The following is a 15,923-nucleotide window of genomic DNA, read 5'->3' as shown; positions in this document are numbered from 1 at the left end:
TTTATCTGACGGATGATGATTTATTAGGTCATTTGACTAGGGTGAGCAACATAATTTTGGGATTTGCCTCTGAGGGATATAAATTCAACTTTAAAAGATTGAAAATAGCCCACCTCAATGTCCTTTTTTTGGGATACAAATTATCAAGTGAAGGGAAAATCCTAGCAGCTAACCTCTTAAACAAATGTGCACTGTTCCAACCTCCTAAAATGCTGAAAAGTTTACAATCCATATTGGGATTCCTAAAATTTGGCAGAGCATACATTTTGAATCATGCTGAAAAAGTGAAACCGTTCTACGATTTAATCAGACCTGATTTTTCAATTAGACATCGGACACAGCAACACACAGATGTCCTATGTTCCTTACAAGTTGACATGATAGCTTTCAAACACTTACAAACTCGTGTAAATACCACAAACCTGGTCATCCATGTAATTCCGGGTCAATCCAAGGTACACTTACCTAACCTTCAATGAAGGCAAAACGCTCCACCTATAGCATTTAAATTACAGTTGCACACAAACGCTGAAATGTGTTTTGCTTCTACAGAGAAAATTGTTACAGCAGTACAGACAGCTGTAATAAGAGAAAGAGCTCTGGCTCAGGGGAAATGAATAATTGTCGTAACTCTTGTACTGGCCTTAGAGGCTGTTACAAAAGCTAGCATTCTGAACGCAAAAGCCTTACATCAGCGTTGGATAAAATTAGCTAATTAATTCTCCCACTGCAACAGATGCAGACTACAAATGTGATTCTACATTAAAAACAAAAGCATTTCTGCAATATGAACAAGAGTATCCTCTTCCGAATTAGAAAATGCCTCCAGATCAGTATGAATATTTTATTTACATTGACGGTTCCGCTCAGCAGGCCATAGGTAGTAAACAACAAGCCTGTTCATTTGTAAAAGGACTTAAGCAGGAAGGCAAGTTCCTTCTTAGCAGAAAAAGCACCCAGTCTCTCAGAGACTATACAGCACAGCTGGCAGAACTGAAAGCTCTATTACTGGCATTAATAAATACGGATTGGGAAATGTGATTCATTTTACTGTGTCCAGTCTTACAAGGAATATCTTCACTATTGGGGTCAGAATGGGTTTAAAGACTCAAAAGTTTGCACAATAAAGCACAAGAGCTCACAATATTCACATGCTGCATTATCAACGTGGTGGCGTAACCGTTGAAGGGAATGCATTGCCTGATGAAGCCGCAAAGGCAACAGTACGAACTGCTGCCACAGCTGCATTTACTCGTACTAGTAGAAGAATAGACAGAAGCACAATGTTAGCTCCTATTGATTCACCCAAAACAGCACAGCCTTGCCAAAAGGCTTCTACTCAAGTACTCCTACAAGTTAGGAGCAAAGATTGTTCAGTATGCTCAAATTCCAGGAGTAGGGAGTAGGGTAATACCAAACATTTATCGCTGATTGGGTTTAATTATAGCTGCACCTGAGGGTCTGGGTTCAGCACATGCAGGGATTGCTGCGACTATTTCACTATTGAAACAACACTATTGGTGGCCAGGATCAACAAAACAGACAAAATCATTTGCCCTAAATGCGTCATCTGTCAGCAGAGGAAGGGTTCCACCGTAGTACGTCCAGCGCAAACACCACTACTAGTGTCAGATAGAACGCTTGCCATTGTCTATTTGGACCACTGATGCCTGTACAATCTGATGGGGCTTACAAGTACATCTTGGTGGCAGTGGATTCATGCTCTAGATTCCTTTGGGTTAGACCTCAGCACTCGATTGATGCTTAAACTATTATAACATATTTGGGAGTCTTCATAGGGACATATATAATTGGCACATCACATTCTGGCCCCGCGTTTAGCTCTAAGGCTTGGGAGTCTTCATAGGGACATATATAATTGGCACATTACATTCTGACTGTGGTCCCCCGTTTAGCTCTAAGGCTTATAAAGAAGTCATGGAAAGTTTGGGTGTTGCATTGCGGTAGACCTCTCTGTACCATCATGAGAGAAATTCAGTATTGGAGAGGAAAAAACGGGACTTAAAGCAATCTTTAACAGCAAGGGAATTTGGTTTGGGTGGTAGTTGGGTCAATCCCCCATATGGAGTTCAGAGGGCACTTAATAACATGCCAAGAAGTTCCCTAAGGGGTATCAACCCTAACAAAGTCCTATTAGGGACGAGAATGTGGATACCTGTCCTCGATTGTGGCAGCACAGTGGTGGATGAAAAACCATTTAACATCAATAAATGTGTGGCTTTTTTAAATGATCTCAATTAATTCCGGGAACTACAAAGCAACGTTGAAGTAAAACACATCAGCACTGGTGAAGTAAAATCAGTCACAGCAAGAATGCCTTTACCTGTCCTGGCTGTCGGAGGAACAAAAACAGTACTTTTTCCGCCTCTTGCCGGAAAAAAGGACGAGAGATTCGTCTCCATGGATCTGAACAAACCGCACTGTGTGGCTGATCCTGAATAGCAGGCCAGGTGGACTCCTGGGTAGCCACCACTCTCCTCTGGCTACCATACAGGAGGTTCAGACAGAAAGACTGATAACATTTGAAGATTCTACTCTACGGAGTAACGAAATTGGCAACAATGGGATGGAACTCGTGTCTATTGAAATTGAACAACAAAATTAAAATTAAACACAAATATCGTTTCAGCTTAACACTGACATTTACATCAAAATGCCTCTACAAGTGGCATCTGCAAGTTCAACAAAACTTGCTGAGCTACCAAAGATAGATCAAACTGCATCTTGCTATTTCATCGATTTCAACACTTTTCACGGAATCCAAGTGAACCTGAGTCACCGCCAGCTCCAGTTTTCCGTAAGAAACGACTTCATGATTTCTACATTTTTCTTAAAGTTTTAGCGACATGGTAACAGAAGACTTAAAACAACTAAATAAATCAGTCAAAAGTAGCCATTACAAGATGAGACATGTTGAACTGCAATATTACAACCTCATTCAAAAATTGAAAACAAAGAAAGATCTCATCATAAATAAAGCCGATAAAGGAGGCAATATTGTAATCTGGCCGAGAGATATGTATATGACTGAAGCCATGGCTCATCTTAATGATTCTGATTGTTACAAAGTGGCATCATTTGCAGACCTTAACAAAATCAAAGATGTTGCCAATAAAGAACTATTCCAATGGGAGAGAGGTGGCCTTATCAGCAAGAATGAGTTCCTCTTCCTTAAAAAAGAGTACCCTATCACACCTATTTTGTACTTTATTCCCAAAGTTCACAAACAGATCATCCCTATTCCAGGCAGATCAATAATCTCTGCTCATAAAAGTTTATTGGAACCTGTTTCTAAGTTTGTTGATTACTTTTTACAGGAACACATGTTTAATTTTCCATCTTTTTTAAAGGACACCTGGGATTTTCTAAAGAATTTGAACAATGTTAAGTGGGAAAATGATTATCTGCTTTTAGTGATGGACATTACGTCCTTATATACAAGTATCCACCATGACAATGGTATTAATGCTGTTTCCTATTATTTAGGACATCGTGGTATCAGACATTTGGAACACAACAAAATGTTACTAGCTATGATTAAGATTTGTCATACAAGTAATTTTTTCTTGTTTAACAAACAGGTCTATCAGCAGTTGTGAGGCGTGGCCAATGGGGCGTGCTTCTCCCTCAGCTATGCATGTTTACATGTAGGCTGGTGGGAGGAGCACGTCCTCAGGGGTGAACATAAAGAGTTATTTGACCAGCATGTTTGCCATTGGTGGCGTTATATTAATGACGTATGTCTAATTTGGAAAGTTTCCGATAGAGCTGCACTCAATTATATCGACACCATCAATACCAACAAAATGAACTTGAATTTCACAGCCACCATTAGCCCTAACCATGCTGAATTTTTGGATGTCTCAGTCTATGTCAAAGATAATGTATTACACACCAAATTACACAGGAAAGGAGACGGCTGGGAATTTGGTTCTTCATGCAACCAGTTCCCACCCAAGACATCTGATCCGCAGTATCCCTTATGGGGAATTTCTGCGGATTTGCCGCATCTATAGTAATGACTTCGACCTTGATATCTGTCAAGAGGAAGCATTTCAAAGATTTCTTTTACAAGGTTATAAGGTTTATGATTTAAACCAGGCCCGTATAAAAGCAAATGCTTTAACACGTGAGAGTTATCTGGGCATTTAAAATCTCTTAACTGAGACTACCAATAACACCACTAACACTGTTGACAGCAACAAGCAGACAGTAAGATTGATCACCACACATTCTAAACAACATAAACAAATCAGACAAATAGTGCAGAAAAATTGGCCTATGATTCAGACTGATCTCACACTTTCGCAAATGCTATCTAACGCACCTGCTCTAACATTTAGAAAGTCACTTGCCATGCGAGACAGTTTGGCTAGAAATAACCCTGAAGTTATGGTTTCTAGTACATGGCTGTCGTCCAAAAGTTGGTTTGTGAAATGCAATTCCTGCTGGGCATGTAGATTTGGGACCAGTACAATAGAATATTTGACCGCATTTAGTAACATCCCAACTAAAATACAAGGGTTTCAAACGGGTCGCACTGACAATGCAGTATATGTGTTACGTTGCACGTGTGACTTGAAGTATGTCGGTAGCACAAAGCTCCAAGTTTATAATCGCATACTTCAACACCCTAGAGCAGTGGTCAATTCATATCCCAATTATCCGATGGCCAGACATTTAAAATCAGCCCATAACAATAATCTGAAGGATTTGGACTATTGTGAATAGAGGCAGTTCCCAAATTCATCCGAAGGGGCAACCGAGAATGCCGCCTTCCTCGAGATGAACGGCTCCCTCGACCTCTCGCAGTCTGGCTTCCGGGCCAACCACAGCACCGAGACCGCCCTGATCGCAGCCACAGACGACATCCGAGCCCTGCTCGACAACGGAGAAACAGCGGCCCTCATCCTCCTGGACCTCTCCGCGGCCTTCGACACTGTCTGCCACCGCACCCTAGTACAGCGCCTCAGCAACGTCGGAATCCAGGAGAAGGCACTGGAGTGGATCACCTCCTTCCTCACCGGAAGGACACAGAGAGTCCGCCTCCCCCCGTTCAGATCGGAGGCCACCGAAGTCATCTGCGGCGTCCCTCAAGGCTCCTCGCTCAGCCCAACTCTCTTCAACGTCTACATGAGCCCCCTCGCAGCCATCGCACGCCAGCACAACCTGAACATCATCTCCTATGCCGACGACACCCAGCTGATCCTCTCCCTCACCAACGACCCCGCCACCGCCAGAGCCAACCTGCACGAAGGGATGACAGAAGTAGCCAAATGGATGTCGAACAGCCGCCTGAAACTGAACTCAGACAAGACGGAAGTCCTCATCCTGGGATCCTCACCCTCCACCTGGGACGACTCCTGGTGGCCCCCCACCCTGGGCAGCGCACCCAAACCAACTGACCACGCACGCAACCTGGGCTTCATCCTGGACTCCTCCCTCTCCATGACCAGACAAGTCAACGCCGTCTCCTCATCGTGCTTCCACATCCTGCGAATGCTACGCTAGATCTTCCGATGGATCCCCACCGAGACCAGGAAGACGGTCACCCAGGCCCTCGTCACCAGCCGTCTGGACTACGGCAACTCCCTCTACGCCGGAACCACCGCCAAACTCCAGAAGAGACTCCAGCGGATCCAGAACACCTCAGCACGACTCATCCTGGACATCCCCCGCCGCAGCCACATCTCCGGACACCTGAGAGACCTGCACTGGCTCCCGGTCAACAAGAGAATCACCTTCCGGCTCCTCACCCACGCACACAAAGCCTTACACAACCAAGGACCAGGATACCTCAACAGCCGCCTCAACTTCTACGCTCCCACGCGCCAGCTTCGATCGACCAGCTACGCCCTCGCCGCCGTCCCCCGCATCCGAAGAGCCACCACAGGAGGAAGGTCCTTCTCCTACCTGGCCGCCAAGACTTGGAACTCCCTTCCGACCCACCTCCGCCTGACCCAGGACCACCTCGCCTTCAGGAAGCAGCTCAAGACCTGGCTATTCGAGCAGTAGCGGACCCCCCCCCCCAGCGCCTTGAGACCCTCCGGGTGAGTAGTGCGCTATACAAATGCCCTGATTGATTGATTGATTGATTGAACTAAGACAACTTGAAAGCAAGTTCATCCTCGAACTAGATACTAGAATGCCCAATGGACTTAATGTGGGGGAGGACTTGCACAACTTTTTGTAAATATATTTCTTTTGTTGTCTGTATTAGATTTGCAGCTATGGAGTTTATATATACATACCTTTTCACTTTTCTAATTTTGATTTTGGAGAGGCCTTATGTATTTCTCTGTTCCCTTAGTCCACTTATCTGTACCACATTAGTTGCAATTTTGCTGAGTCTGGTAATAATTTCCTTTCTTGTTTTTCTCTTTTTGATCAAATCCCCGTTTCCTTCCATTTATGTAATAGCATCATTTTATTGTCTAAGGCTTTATGGAGGAATTTGTGGTGATTAAGGTTTGTCTTGCATAAGACAATGGGCACTGGCCCGTGATTTCTATCTATTAATTATTATGTTATTTAAGCGACCACTTATTTACTTTTTTGCTGCTATTTTTTTGCTGCTACCATTTCAGAAAATGTATTTTATCAATTCAGGGCTTCCTTATGGCTTCGGGGGATATGTTCCGCTGCTGTTTAATTTTAACAATTAGAGTTTTCAATACTAGCACAGTTGCACTTTCCATTTAGGTTTGCTCTTTGGCGCTATAAGGCAGTTCTGAACCATCATATGTATAACTTTATGTAGCTGACTCTCAGCATTATTGCGTATTTGCACATGAGTATCTGTTTACAGGCAGCATTTTTGCCCAATTTAAACAGGAGGTTCCTAAATGGATGTAATTTAACAAGGCAATTTAAACATTATACTATTGAACAACAACATCCTTGCAAATAGTGGTATTATGTCCTCCTGTTTTTACTATGAGGTTTTAAATATTCATTGTTTTATTCTACAGTATTTATTAATTTATTTGCATATAATATTACTTAAATCAAAAAACTTTATATCCACATTTTGATTCTGTAAACCTTGTGATATTTAACTTTATGTGGAGTATGTTTTCTATGTCGCCGATCATGTGACTAGAATTTGAATGCTTACACAGGTCCGATGCTTTAGCCTATCATTGTTTTTGATTGCTTTCACTATTTTTTGACTGCTGGATTTTTGGCGTGTCATGTGAACAAGACAGACTAGTTCTGTCGAAACGCGTCATGCTGGGCCACTGGCCAGGACTGACTGGTTGCCATGCTGATTAAATAATGCACTTCTATCACTGACACTGTCCCCTGAGTGGTCCGTACCTGTTTGTGTCGCGTGGAGGAATGGTGCCTTTCAGGATTCGTATATATATATATAAATATATATATATATATATATATATATATATATATATATTCATTGAAAAAACCATAGGTTTTATATCAGTTATAGTTAGCTGGACAATTTACTCATACAAAACCATTGAACTTCCCACGTTATAGTTAGTTGTACTCACTATAACTGGCGCGCCCGCAAAGAACTGCTAATGACGTCACATATTACATCACTCATGACTAAGTCAGTGACATCACTCATGACATCTCAAATGACATCACTGATGACATCATCCTTGTGAAAAAATGGCAGACTCTCTCTCAGTGTAATAGAAGTTTTGATACACACATTGAAAAATAGAATCAAATAATTACAAAACAATGGAGAAACTAATTCCACTTACAACAATCTATTCAGAAATTGCAAAATCTACATACACATTCGCACATTCACCAACATATCCATATAGTTACTCATACACATACTCAATCATCATAAATAATCATTCATCTATACATTTTGTTACAATGAATTTGCTAGGTTTTTTAAATGCTAATTCCTAACTATAACGTGTGTAAAACCTACGTTTTTTTTCAGTGAATTTGCAAGGTTTTTTAAATGCTAATTCCTAACTATAACGTGTGTAAAACCTATGGGTTTTCTAGTGAATTTGCAAGGTTTTTTTAAATGCTAACCCCTAAATAAAATATGTGTAAAATTCTTTTTTTTAATTATGAATTTAAATACAACATCAAAACACTGAAAGTAGTTTTTTTCTCCTTTCTTTATTGCCCTTCCTTTAGTTTTTCAGTCCCCTTAACTCACTCCCCTACCCTTAGTCCCCTACTTTCAGTTACTCTTCAACTCCTCTTTTGTCACTCACCATAATCCCCTTTTCTCACTCTTTCCCTCAGTCCCTTCCTTCCCTCAGTCATTTCAATCACTCATTTATGCACTACGCTTTCATTCAAAAAAATGAACGACACAGTGTTTAAGAATATAACTCTTTTTAGAGAATTGAATGAGTTCTGAAAAGAACTGTTTTTTTTTTCTTTTGTTGTTTTATATATTTTTTTTCTTTTTTTTAAATTTTGAGATTTTTTTTTTTTTGAAGAAAATTCAGGAACAGAAAACTGTTCAACCGGAACAAAATAAATGAAAAATAGAAAAAAACGTATCTCCTTTCAGAGCATTTAGGATTCTGAATCCTGCGTTCAATTAAATTCAGGCTCTGTTCTCCATAAACAATAATATCACAACATTTGTTGCACCGCATATGCACATGTGCCAAATATGGCCTAACGTCCATTTCTGCTGTTGGTGGCGATGGAGGTGGAGCTGTAGATGTGCTGGCCACAGCTGGTGGAATCTGCTGGGCCAGAGCTCTTGTGGCTGCTTGGGCATATTGCACAGGGTGCACATTTTTTACATGTCTTAACATGGTATGGATAGAAAAAGAGTATTTTTTAAGAGGGTTTCCCCTTGAAAGAACAGTACCACAAAGGGTACACGTTACTTTAGGGGCATTTACCTTTTTTTGATGCTCAGGAAAAGTAAAAAACTTCCAAATAAAAGAAGATTCCCCTTTCTTAGCTGGCTGGCGATATTCCATGTGGGAGTCAGAAGAAGAAGATGATGTTTCTTGTCTTTCTGCCATCCTGTTCTTTTTTCTGCTTCCAGCTCCAAAAAGGGTCCTTCTTCGAGGAGAATAAAAGCAAATAGTGAGGGAAATGGGTGGGGTTTTGAAGATTCTAGATCTGAAACTAATATGAACCAATGAAAAATGTTGTTACCCCGCAAATTCTGTCTTTTTAAAAAAAAATGGTTTTTTTGCCCGTCGGAGTTGTTTAGGGACCCCCTGAGAAACTCTAGGGGGTCAGGGACTGTCTATCTTTCCTTTTTTTCAAGTTTTGAAACTTTTATGTAAATCGGATAAAACGCCATTTTAACCCGACGTGCGCGACCGGGTGCGCGCACCCCGCTATTTTGTAACAAAAAAAACTGTTTTTTGGCCCGTCGAGATTCTTCTGGGACCCCTTGAGAAGGTCTAGGAGGTCAGGGTGTCTCTACCTTGCCTCCTTTCCACGTTTTGAAACTTTTATGAAAATCAGGAAAAACGCCATTTTAAAGCGACGTGCGCGACCGGGTGCGCACACCACGTGCGCGCACCCGAGCGCGCACGTCAAGTCATGTGACACGAAAACAACACTTTTGATTGGTTCATAGTAGTTTCAGTTCTAGAATCTTCAGGAACCCCACCCACTTCCCTCACTATCTGTCTTACTCTCATGGGAGAAGGAGCCTTTTTGAAGTTTCCAGAGAATTTTCTGAAATGGCTGCAAGACAGGATTCTTCTTCTGAATCTGGGGAAGATTATCGGCTTCCACAATGAAAAGGGAAGGAATCTTTTATATGGAAATTTTTTACGTTTCCTGAAGGACTTAAAAAAGTGAATGCCCCGAAAGTCACTTGTACTATATGTAGCACTGTTTTATCAGAGGAAATCCATCAAAAAAGTACTCATTTTCAATTCATACTATGATAAGGCATGTCAGACAAGTGCACCCTGTGCAATTTGCACAGGCATCAACAAGAGCTCTGGCCACCGAAATACCACCAGCTGGGGCCAGCACGTCATCAGGAGGACGACCTGCATCTCCATCAACTGCACATATGGACCTAAGACCATTCTTGTCCAAAGTCCACATGAGATGCAACAAATGTTCTGAAATTGTTGTGTACGGGGAGCAGAGCCTTACTCTGGTTGAGCGCAGAATTAATGAACATCAATGCTCCCAGAGAAGATACATTTTTTTAAAGTGTAGATTTATTTTGTTCCTGTTGAACAGTGTTTCAGTTGAAGATTTCTGTTCCTGTTAGAAAAAAAAATATAAAACTTTCAAAAAAGAAAAAAAAAATAGAAAACAACAAAACAAAAGAAAAGTTATTGTCAGAACTAACTTATTTTTCCAAAAAGAGCTCTATCTGTTACGCACTGTGTCATCTTTCTTTTGTATGAATGTGTAGTGTATAAATGACTAAATGAAATGAATAAGCATGGGCGGATTTTGCGAATTGGCAATCCGCAAACTTGCGTATTTACGGATTCGCAATCCGCAAAATCCGCGAACTCTCGCGAATTTGCGGATTTTTTTTTTTGTGTTCGCAAGGGTTTCTGCCAGTTCGCGAGGGTTGTGTACCAGTTAGCAATTGCGAACTTACTTGTCGGCTCGCAACGGCCGCGACTATGTTGTTTCTACGTCTGGTTCATCATCACAGGTTCACAGCACCCTCTGTTTCACCACTGCCACCCTCTGGTACACCCATGCCACCCTCTGGTACATCACTGCCACCCTCTGGTTGGTTTATCACTGTAGATTATGGGGGTGAAAAAAAGCAAGCACACCTGCCCTGCTTCAACTGACATAAATTAATTTGGGGTTGATTAATGTGTCACTGAATTTAAACTTCCAGTCTGGCTGGCACCTGCTTCCTTATCTGTAATTTGCTTTCTGTTGCAGTGCAATTTTTTTCACAGGACCTTTGTGGCCTACTTGTAGCTATTCTCTGAGCCTGCTGTGAGGGTCAGAGCAGGCTCATAGAATAGTTGTAAGTAGGCAACTGAACTCTGAAGGGGCCCCTCAGGAAGCACTACAGGGAATGGTTACTAATGATAAGATTGAACTTTTGCACCTGCTGAGTGCTTTCAGTTTTGTCTGTAAATGCTTTCTGTTGCAGTGTAATTTTTTTTAACAGGACCTTTGTTGTATACTTGTAGCTATTCTCTGAGCCTGCTGTGAGGGTCAGAGCAGGGTCATAGAATAGTTGCAAGTAGGCAAATGAACTCTGAAGGGGCCCCTCAGGAAGCACTACAGGGAATGGTTACTAATGATAAGATTGAACTTTTGCACCTGCTGAGTGCTTTCAGTTTTGCAAAAATCCAAATATCCAGCAGCATCCACAAAAAGTAATCCTTCCAGGTCAAGATCCAAATCAAAGTGACCAGCACATGAAGAAAGCACTGGGAGGAGCCTGCTGGACAGGAACAGGAAGTTGGAGACTGTGGGGCACTTCCTTCCTCCCACCCCCCCCCAAAATGGACTCCTTGCAAAGAAAAAGTGCAGGCAAATGTCAACCTGAGGAGTTATTCTGATACAAATCATAATTTTCAATGTTTATGCTGCCTGCTGGTGGATTTCTTGTGCGAAATTGCAAATTTTGCAATCTCGCACTTGCGAGATTGTCGCTGCCCGCCGCATCTATGTGTTCGCAAGTGTTTACTCCCCCGAAATTGTAGTTGGCAAGTGCGACCAAGCAAAAAATCCGCTTCGCACGGATTTTTGGCAAGTTTGCGAGAGTTTGCGGATTGCGAATTTGCCGAAAATCCGCAAAATCTGCGAGCGGAACGGATTTTACGCTCATGCTTAGCCTTAGAAATGAATGACAAAAACGGAGTAAGGGACTGAGCAAATGAGTGAGGTAAAGGAAGTATAGTGACTGAAGAAAGTGAAGTTAAAGAGTGACTGAAACAATGAGGCAGATGTACGTTACATGGTGCATCTCTGCAAATCAGCAGCGATGCGCCAAGTAACCTACGACAAGCAAAACCACCCAACCGCCACCACTGATGTTCTACATTTATAATGTGGCACACCATGGGACAAAAACGGCACAGATGCGTGACGCATCTGTGCCGTAAGGTGTCGCATTGCTAGAGTTGCATCGCATGCACGATGCAGCTCCAGCAATGCTCCTGGGGGGCCCATTCAACTAATGCTGCATCAAGCCTTACGCCTGCTTCAATCACCCAAAACACCCTATAAACACAGCGGCTCTTTTTAGAGCCATCTAACATCTAAACACGCAAACTTTTAATTTAAATTCATTTTTTAAATCTTTTTTTTGACGCCGTGCGCGCACCGTGCGCGCAACCCGTAACTTTTTTGCGAGAAGAAAACAAAAAAAAAATTTTGGGGGGCTTTGGGCTCCTTAATGGACCCTCTGAGAAAACCTAGGGGGTCAGGGAGTCTCCACCCTGCCCCCTTTCCACAATCTCCGCTATAGTTTTTAACAGTCTTGTAAATCGAGGTGCGCGACCGGGTGCCCGCACCTCGCAACTTTTCAGAAAAAAAAAAGATTTTTTTTGGCCTTGGGGGTCCTTTATGGACCCCCTGACAATACCTAGGGGGTCAGGGACTGTCTACCAAGCCTCCTTCTCACGTTTTGAAACTTTTATTTAAATCGAGTGAAACGCCATTTTGAGACGGGGTGCGCGATCGGGTGCGCGCACCCCGCAACTTTTTAGAAAACAAAAAGGGCTTTTTTGGCCTTGGGGGTCCTTAATGGACCCCCTGAAAATACCTAGGTGGTCAGAGAGTCTCCACCCTGCCCCCTTTCCATGTTGTGCCCCTTTGTTATCTACAATATGTGGACTCGCACTGACAAAATGGCGGTCAACACTTCCTGATTTCCTCCGAATCGAATGTTGACAGACGTCAAACAGCAAATCAGAATTCCGCTCGCGCACGGAAGGTGCGCGCACGGTGCGCGCATATAGATATATAATTGATTTTAACTTTAATTTTCTCAGCAACTACTGGAGATATTTACACCATTTAAACAAAAGCGTAATCTGCGAGCCAGACTCTACCTTTTTGCCAAACTTCTTATAATTCCATTCAGCCGTTCGGGCTGTAGCCGTGACTAAAGGTCCTATGGAAAATAACATGGGGAAAACACGTTTTGGGACCCCCCTTTTTTCTCAGCCCCCACTTCACGAATCCCCCCCAAACTTTCAGGGAAGGAGCGGAGCAGAGCTTACCAAAATTTTGGAAAATTACACGCAAATTCCTCAACTGGCGCCAGAGTTATTCCCTATAGAATGTTGCGGATTTCCTATGGAAACTAGGTCCTAACTATAACTACCTACTGGCGACCGCCAGTAGGTAATATATATATATATATATATATATATATATATATATATATATATATATATATATATATATATATATATATATATTAAAAACAGTAACAAAAAAAATAAACTGGGAATAAATAAAGTACACTAATTAGTAAACAATATAAAAAATCATATTTTACTTAAAATATATTACATATTTCAAACGTTTCTATTTAAAAATAATAGAATTTTAAATACACAGAAACATCATATTAATAGAAATGAAAAAATTATAAACATGACTATAATAGAGGCCATTTGATCCACCAATGATGAAGACCTGTGAAGTTGCATCAACGATTGACGGTGTACATACGATATGTCTGCACCTCGAGTCCTTCCTCACTCTTTGATTTTTCGAGTCATTGAAATGCACAAGCAAGATGGCGCCCGTGGTGGACGCCTGAGCATACCTCTCCTGCTGGACCCTGGTCTTGGGAGCCCTTGGATGGAGTAAAGGAGTGGTGGATGCCAGTGCTTGCCGCAGTTGACTGCAAGCAAGTAGCAGGATACATTGTCTCCTCAATTGAAAGCCGCAGCGGCTTCTGCGGCGTGTTTTTGGATTTCGGAGCAGAGCTGAGTGTGTTAGGTACAGCGGACTTGCTGGATCGGGCTTCAGCCACTGGGAGTTGCTGTTGCTGGATCCACGGCGCCAGTCACCGGGCGTTGCTGCTGCTGGACTCACAGCGCACCTGGAGCTCGCTGTAGAAGTTTGGGAACCAAGAAGAGTTTAGCGGTCTGCCGTGATGCCACCGAAGTGCTCCCGTAGCAAGCCGCGTGGGCAGGATGAAAATGCTGTTGAGGCTGGTGAGGCGGCGGCAAATGCTGCAGCGGCCCCGCAGGTGACAGTGAAGGTGGCTCAAAGTTGTGACATTAATTCGGCAGCTAGCAAAACTCAAAAACCTGCAGAGGCGGCACAAAATCTTGGGGCTGGGGCACAGGTGAGGGGAAAGGTGGTCCAAAGTCGCGATATTAACTCTGTGTCTGCGGGAATCAAGTTAAAAACTGCTGATAGCAGAAAGAAAATACCTGCACTTTTTGCAAGTACTGTAGAAAAGCAAAAAGAGAAGGAAAAAAGGAAAATTAAAGAAGGTGAGGTCGCAGTAATGGCTGAAGCTGCAATGGTTGTGAACGGCGAAGTTGGCGAATCTGGCGCCATTATGGATTCAGTCAGTGACTCTTGCACTCAAAACGGGTTAGCTACTCTGCCAGAGTTGGAAATTATGATGGCCTCGGCTGCTGGCAGTGACCCGATTGTTAGGAAAACTGGCCAAGGCTCATTAAATCTGGAACTAGATTTGAGAGACTTTTATTCTCTTTCTGAGCATTCTGTGTCTTCATGTGAGGACCTGGCCGTACAGTATTCAGCTCAGCTTTCAATGCTGGATGGCAGTGACTATGGTAGCTCAGTGCTAGAGGAACCCGAGGAGTTGGAGGATGGCCAGCTCAAGACAGTCAGAAAGTTGGATCTGTGTGCTAAAAGAGATGTCATTGTGAAACCTCTGAGCCAAGAGGCCCATGTGGGGTTTGAAGGGATCGAAGGGGAGGAGGTTTCCTTAGCGCTAATTTATCGGTCCATTTTGCAACATAGAGAAGAAAAGAGGGAAGAGAGCCAAAGGGTTCAGAATTCATGCCGGAAACTGCAAAATTCTGTTAGACGCCTGGTTAAATCACATGGAGACTTTGTATCCCGATTTAACGAAGTAGAGGCAAGGGTATCTACACTAGAAGACGAACTTGCACAACATAAAGCAACTACGGAACTGAGTTTGACTACGAAAGAGGATATGATTTGGAAATTAGCTGACATTGAGAATCGCGCACGTTGCAAAAACTTGAGGGTTCTTCAGGTCCCGGAGGGGAAAGAGGGGCAAGATCCAAGGTTTTTTTTTATCAATTTGTTTTAAAAAGCTTTCCCTGGCTTGAACAAATGGGATTGGGATCCTGAAATTGGACGCGTACACAGGTTTCCTTTTAAGATTTGTCGGATGCCAGGTCAGGAAACTAAACCTAGAGCAATGCTGGTATCATTTAATAGCTTCTTGGCACGGGAGGAAGTGTTTAAGCATGCTAGGCCTGATAATAAGGGGAAGGCTGGGGATGTGGAATTTTTTGTTCGCCCAGATTTGTGTCAATGGTCAGTGGAGCTTCGTTGGCAATTTCGCCAATTAATTCCGGAGATACAGTCCAAGGGGGCCTCAGCTTTCCTAATGTTTCCAGCCAAGCTGAAGATAGTGTTTAAGGACCAAACATGTTTTTTTACCAGCATTGCCCCAGCGACAGACTTTGCATGTTCTATATAGTTTAGGTACCCCCTAAAGGTTGATTATGGTGAATCAGTGAGCCCATATGCTTATGTGATTATAAACTTTACCGATAAGGCTAGGTATTCTGCCTTTTTGTTAATTTTATGTTTACTGCTCCAAACGAATCCTTTTTTCTTAATTCAATATTTGTGATTTGGTTTGTTAAGGATTCGGCAGGGGAAGGCAAGGGGTGCGGTAAAGCTTGCATCTACAGGACTATTAGTCCTAAAGCCTCGTTAAAGGGGGGGGGATTTTGAAGGGGTTAAGGGTGGGTGGCTAGAGGGCACGAGGGGAGGAAGAG

The sequence above is a fragment of the Lissotriton helveticus genome, chromosome 12 (genome assembly GCF_964261635.1).
Source record: "Lissotriton helveticus chromosome 12, aLisHel1.1, whole genome shotgun sequence".
Classification (NCBI taxonomy): Eukaryota; Metazoa; Chordata; class Amphibia; order Caudata; family Salamandridae; genus Lissotriton; species Lissotriton helveticus.
This window is presented reverse-complemented; position numbering follows the sequence as displayed.